The sequence below is a fragment of the Oryx dammah genome, unplaced genomic scaffold, assembly GCF_014754425.2.
Source record: "Oryx dammah isolate SB20612 unplaced genomic scaffold, SCBI_Odam_1.1 HiC_scaffold_11053, whole genome shotgun sequence".
NCBI lineage: Eukaryota > Metazoa > Chordata > Mammalia > Artiodactyla > Bovidae > Oryx > Oryx dammah.
In genome coordinates, this window is record NW_024080447.1 from 15673 (window position 1) to 21605 (window position 5933).

At 39.1% G+C, this 5933-nt stretch overlaps 1 pseudogene; it reads right to left on the bottom strand.

Annotated features, from left to right (window-relative positions):
- Positions 1 to 4663: 4663 nt before the first annotated feature.
- On the bottom strand, positions 4664 to 5616 carry LOC120860286 (annotated as a pseudogene).
- Between the last annotated feature and the right edge of the window lie 317 nt (positions 5617 to 5933).

The following is a 5933-nucleotide window of genomic DNA, read 5'->3' on the forward strand; positions in this document are numbered from 1 at the left end:
TTTTTTCTGGAATTCTCTTGCTTTTTCTATGATCCAATAGATGTTGGGAAATTGATCTCTAGTTCCTCTGATGTTTCTAAATCAAGCTTTTACATCTAGAAGGTCTTGGTTCATGTACCATTGAAGCCTAGCTTGAAGGATTTTGAGCATTATCAGGCTATTTATTATCTTGTTAACAAGTGAAATGAGTGCAATTGTTTGGTAGTTTGAACATTTGTGGTAGTTTGAACATTTGTGTAATCCATATTAATTTCTCTATATATGTATAGCCATATCTATATCTCTATTTTTCTGTATGGATATTGCTCTATGTATATACTGAAAGCAGTGAGTTCACACTATCTTCTTACCCAGTATCTCATGGTTTATTCTAGTTTTTCCTCTTTCTGTGTGTGTAACTCTTCTGTCAGTGGTAAGCAGGCTCTCACTATGCCTCATATGTTTACTTATCTCTTGTGTCATGTCCTGTATATAATTGAGCTCCCATTTCTTTTGATTTGCTTTACCTCTATCTCTCCACAGTTCCCCCACTAACATCCTTTTCTTCTTATAATACTTGTCCTCACAGCCAATAAAATTTAATATACAGAACTGCAAACAAAATGTATGTGGTAAGTTTTCTGAAAATACATTTTAAAAAAATTTATAGTTATAAAAAAGAGATTAATTTTAGAAACATTGTCCTATTTACTCCCACCTTTCAGAATACATGTACCTGAAAATCCTTATGTTACATGGATGAAGGATGCATCCTTATTTCCTTATTTTTAATTTTACTTCTTTTTTATTGAAATAGAGTTGATTTACAAGATTGGGTTTGTTTCAGTTATACAGCATGGTGATTTACTATTTTTATAGATTGTACCCCATTTAAAGTATTAATAGACAATAATGGATATATTTCCTCTTCTAGAAAGGAAATCTTGTTGCTTATTTATACATAATAGTTTGTGTCTCTTCATTCCATACCTTGGCTCATCCTCCCCATTTCCCTCTCCTCACTGATGATCACTAGCTTGTTCTCTATATCTGTGAGTCTGTTACTGTTTGTTCACATAAATTCATTTGTTCTGTTTTTTAGATTTCACATAAAAGGAATAACATAGAGTATTTGTCATTCTCTGACTCATTTCACTAAGTGTAATATAGTCAAGGTGCATCTATTTTGCTTTAGGTGGCAGAAGTTAATTCTTTCTTTGTGGCTGAGTGAAAAACGAAGATCATGGCATCTGGTCCCATCACTTCATGGGAAATAGATGGGGAAACAGGGGAAACAGTGTCAGACTTTATTTTTTTGGGCTCCAAAATCACTGCAGATGGTGACTGCGCCATGAAATTAAGACGCTTACTCCTTGGAAGTGAAAGGTTGTTGTTGAATTACGACGCTGGGATTCTTGGCTCCCAGAGGAGAAGAATTCAATCTGGGGCCAAAGACACAGCTTGATCGCTCAGAGCTTTTGTGTAATAAAGTTTTATTAAAGTATAAAGGAGATAGAGAAAGCTTCTCACATAGGCATCAGAAGGGGGCAGAAAGAGTACCCCCCTGCTAGTCTTTAGCTGGATGTTATATAGTTATCAGCAGTCTGTTAATAAAAGAAAGGAATGTCTCAAAGCTTAGAATGGCACCAGGCCCCTCACCCATAAGATGTATTTTGGGATAATGTTGGCTCCAAATGGTTCATTTTGGGCCATAAAAGGATTAACTTGAATCTTGAAGAAGGGCAGAGTACCATACAAATAGTGTCATTTACACAGATTAGAGGAACAATATAGCAGTATAACATACTGGTTTATCAAGTAGGTTCTGAGCCAAAAGGTGGAACTGACTTGAAGACAGAGTTTGGGGTAAATGCATAATACATTAGCATAGCTTAAGATAAACATTTCCATAAGAAAAAGGCAATAGTTAACTTCAACTAAAACCAGGTGTCATTATGGCAACACAGAATTATAAGAGAAATCTCCTTTTAAATTTGTATAGAGAAGGAAAAAAATATCCCTAGTTTGTTTCTTCCTGCCGCTAAGGGAGATAAAATTGTCTGACACTTGCAGGCTATTTCCTCCATTTGAAAACCCCTGGCCTTCCTGCCTGTTACCCTCTCAGAAGGAAAGTTGTGACCAACCTAGATAGCATATTGAAAAGCAGAGACATTACTTTTCCAACAAAGGTCCGTCTAGTCAAGGCTATAGTTTTCCCTGTGGTCATGTATGGATGTGAGAGTTGGACTATGAAGAAGGCTGAGCACTGAAGAATTGATGCTTTTGAACTGTGGTGTTGGAGAAGACTCTTGAGAGTCCCTTGGACTGCAAGGAGATCCAACCAGTCCATTCTGAAGGAGATCAGCCCTGGGATTTCTTTGGAAGGAATGATGCTAAAGCTGAAACTCCAGTACTTTGGCCACCTCATGTGAAGAGTTGACTCATTGGAAAAGACTCTGATGCTGGGAGGGATTGGGGGCAGAAGGAGAAGGGGACAACAGAGGATGAGATGGCTGGATGGCATCACAGACTCGATGGACGTGAGTCTGAGTGAACTCCGGGATTTGGTGATGGACAGGGAAGCCTGGCGTGCTGCGATTCATGGGGTCGCCAAGAGTCGGACATGACTGAGCAACTGAACTGAACTGAACTGAACTGAACAGAATATTCTACTGGGGCTTCCCTGATGGTTCAATGGTAAAGATCCCCTGCCAATTCAGGACACACAGATTTGATCTCTGGGTCAGGAAGATTCCCCAGGAGAAGGAAATGGCAACCCACACCAGTATTCTTGCCTGAGAAATCTCTTAGACAGAGAAGTTGGTGGGGGACAGTCTATGGGTTCCCAAAAGTTTTGGACATAGCAAATAAACAACAATGATATCCACACACACATATATATACACACACACACACATTACATCTTCTTTATCCATTCATCAGCTGATGGACACTTAGTTTGCTTCCATATCTTGGCAGTTGTAAAGAGTGCTTTCACTGTAGGTAAATTTGAAGGATTTTTCAGAAGACAAAACATTTAAATTTTCTTTAATTAGATGCCTGTGTTGTCACCATAGGAGAAATATGATAATGGAGATGAAGTGACATACACTATTGTCCTTAGTGTGAAAGAACAGGATATATTTGGATAACTACATAGTGCATGCAACATAGTATAGCAGACTGGGTAGAAGAAACACAGCAAAGGAAAGAAGAAGGAATATATATATACTAGAAAAATGAAGTTGGGGCTGATCAAGTCCCTAGTAAAACAAAGATGAGTAATAAACAGAAAAAACATGAACTCAAGCAGTTCTCTCAAAAAGGGGAATGAAAAACTACATACATTTAATTATTTAAAATTAAACCTGGATATTCCTGGAAACGTTTAATGTCAATTTTTTTCTGGTTTCTAAAAGTTTGCTCTCACTTCATGGGCAACTTGTCCCTACATTTTTATGCTATTTTCATAAATGATGAAGTTAGATTCAGTTCAGTTCAGTCGCTCACTCGTGTACGACTCTTTGCGACCCCATGAATCGCAGCATGCCAGGCCTCCCTGTTCATCACCATCTCCCGGAGTTCACTCAGACTCACGTCCATCGAGTCTGTGATGCCATCCAGCCATCTCATCCTCGGCTGTCCCCTTCTCCTCCTGCCCCCAATCCCTCCCAGCATCAGAGTCTTTTCCAATGAGTCAACTCTTCGCATGAGGTGGCCAAAGTACTGGAACTTCAGCTTTAGCATCATTCTTTCCAAAGAAATCCCAGGGTTGATCTCCTTCAGAATGGACTGGTTGGATCTCTTTGCAGTCCAAGGGACTCTCAAGAGTCTTCTCCAATGCCACAGTAAAAAAGCATCAATTATTCGGCACTCAGCCTTCTTCACAGTCCAACTCTCACATCCATACATGACCACAGGAAAAACCATAGCCTTGACTAGATGGACCTTAGTCGGCAAAGTAATGTCTCTGCTTTTGAATATGCTATCTAGGTTGGTCATAACTTTTCTTCCAAGGAGTAAGCGTCTTTTAATTTCATGGCTGCAATCACCATCTGCAGTGATTTTGGAGCCCCCCCAAAATAAAGTCTGACACGGTTTCCACTGTTTCCCCATTTATTTCCCATGAAGTGATGGAACCGGATGCCATGATCTTTGTTTTCTGAATGTTGAGTTTTAAGCCAACTTTTTTGCTCTACTCTTTCACTTTCATCAAGAGCCTTTTTATTTCCTCTTCAATTTCTGCCATAAGGGTGGTGTCATCTGCATATCTGAGGTTATTGATATTTCTCCCAGCAATCTTGATTCCAGCTTGTGTTTTTTCCAGTCCAGCATTTCTCATGATGTACTCTGCATAGAAGTTAAATAAGCAGGGTGACAATATACAGTCTTGACGTACTCCTTTTCCTATTTGGAACCAGTCTGTTGTTCCATGTCCAGTTCTAACTGTTGCTTCCTGACCTGCATCCAGATTTCTCAAGAGGCAGGATAGGTGGTCTGGTATTCCCATCTCTTTCAGAATTTTCCACAGTTTCTTGTGATCCACACAGTCAAAGGCTTTGGCATAGTCAATAAAGCAGCCCAACTCTTAAATTCTGTGATTTTACATATAGCCTTTATTTCCTTTGTTCTGCTTATACTGAAAACCTTGCATCCAATATATGAGCTCATTTTGTGCATAAATTCAAAGATGCAAATTTCTCATTCTTTCCTCCAGAACCAGTCTAGCTGTCAGTTTTCTCATAGCGCTGTGCACTTCTGTATTCCTCAGGCTATAGATGATAGGATTGAGCATCGGTGTGACTACTCCATAGAACAGGGCAATCAGTTTGTCAAAAGCAGCATCTTTGGACTTTGACTTCATATACATGAACAGGATTGTCCCATAAAACACAGTCACCACCATTATGTGGGCTGAGCAGGTGGAAAAAGCCTTTTTTCTTCCTTCAGCTGAGTTGATTCTTAGTACAGTAGAAAGGATGAAAATGTAGGAGATACTAATCAACAGTAATGGAACAAATAAAAATATTACATTGCCCAACATGATAGTAGTCTCATTCAAGGATATATCTGTGCAAGCTAGCTTGACAAAAGCCAATATTTCACAAACAAAATGATTGATGACATTTTTTCCACAGAAAGGCAACTGTACTGCAAGAATTGTTTCTGTCAATGAGTTGAAAAAGCCCAGTCCCCAGGAGAGAGCTGCCATCTTAATACGAAGTGCCTTGTTCACGATGATAGGGTATCTCAGAGGGTTGCAGATGGCTATGTAACGGTCATATGCCATCACTGCTAGAAGTACACACTCTGTCGACCCCATAGTGTAAGAGACAGACATCTGAACAACACATCTAGTGAAGGAGATAGTTTTTTTCTCCGATAGAAAGTGTATCAGCATTGAGGGGATAAAGGAAGATGTGTACCAAACGTCAAGGAAGGAAAGATTACAGAGGAAGAAGTACAAAGGTGTGTGAAGGTGGGAATCCAGGAGAGTGAGGATGATCAAAGTGCTGTTCCCCAGGAGAATCACCAGGTACATCAGCAAACACATCACAAAAAGGAGTTTTTCTGCTCTTGGATACTTCGAAAGTCCCTGTAGAATGAACTCAATGTCTGTCCATTGGTCCTTTCCATTTCATATGTTCATACCTGGAGTAATCCAGAAGAGATGTGCATTTAAGGAGTCTATACAGTATTATAATATGAAGTAAGAGAATATTGGAGGAAGGGCAACAGGTCAGTATTAGCCGGCTGGGTTTACAGTTGTGAGTTTAGATTTTCAAATTTTTCTTTTAGCTCATGTGTCAGGGAATAGAAGAAAGACAATAATTATGTTGGTAGTTTATTAAAAATACAAACTGAATATTCCATTTCTGACATTATGATGCCCAAATTCTGAGTCAGGGAAGAACTATTTAATAAATACTTGTTATTCTTGATTCAGACTTACT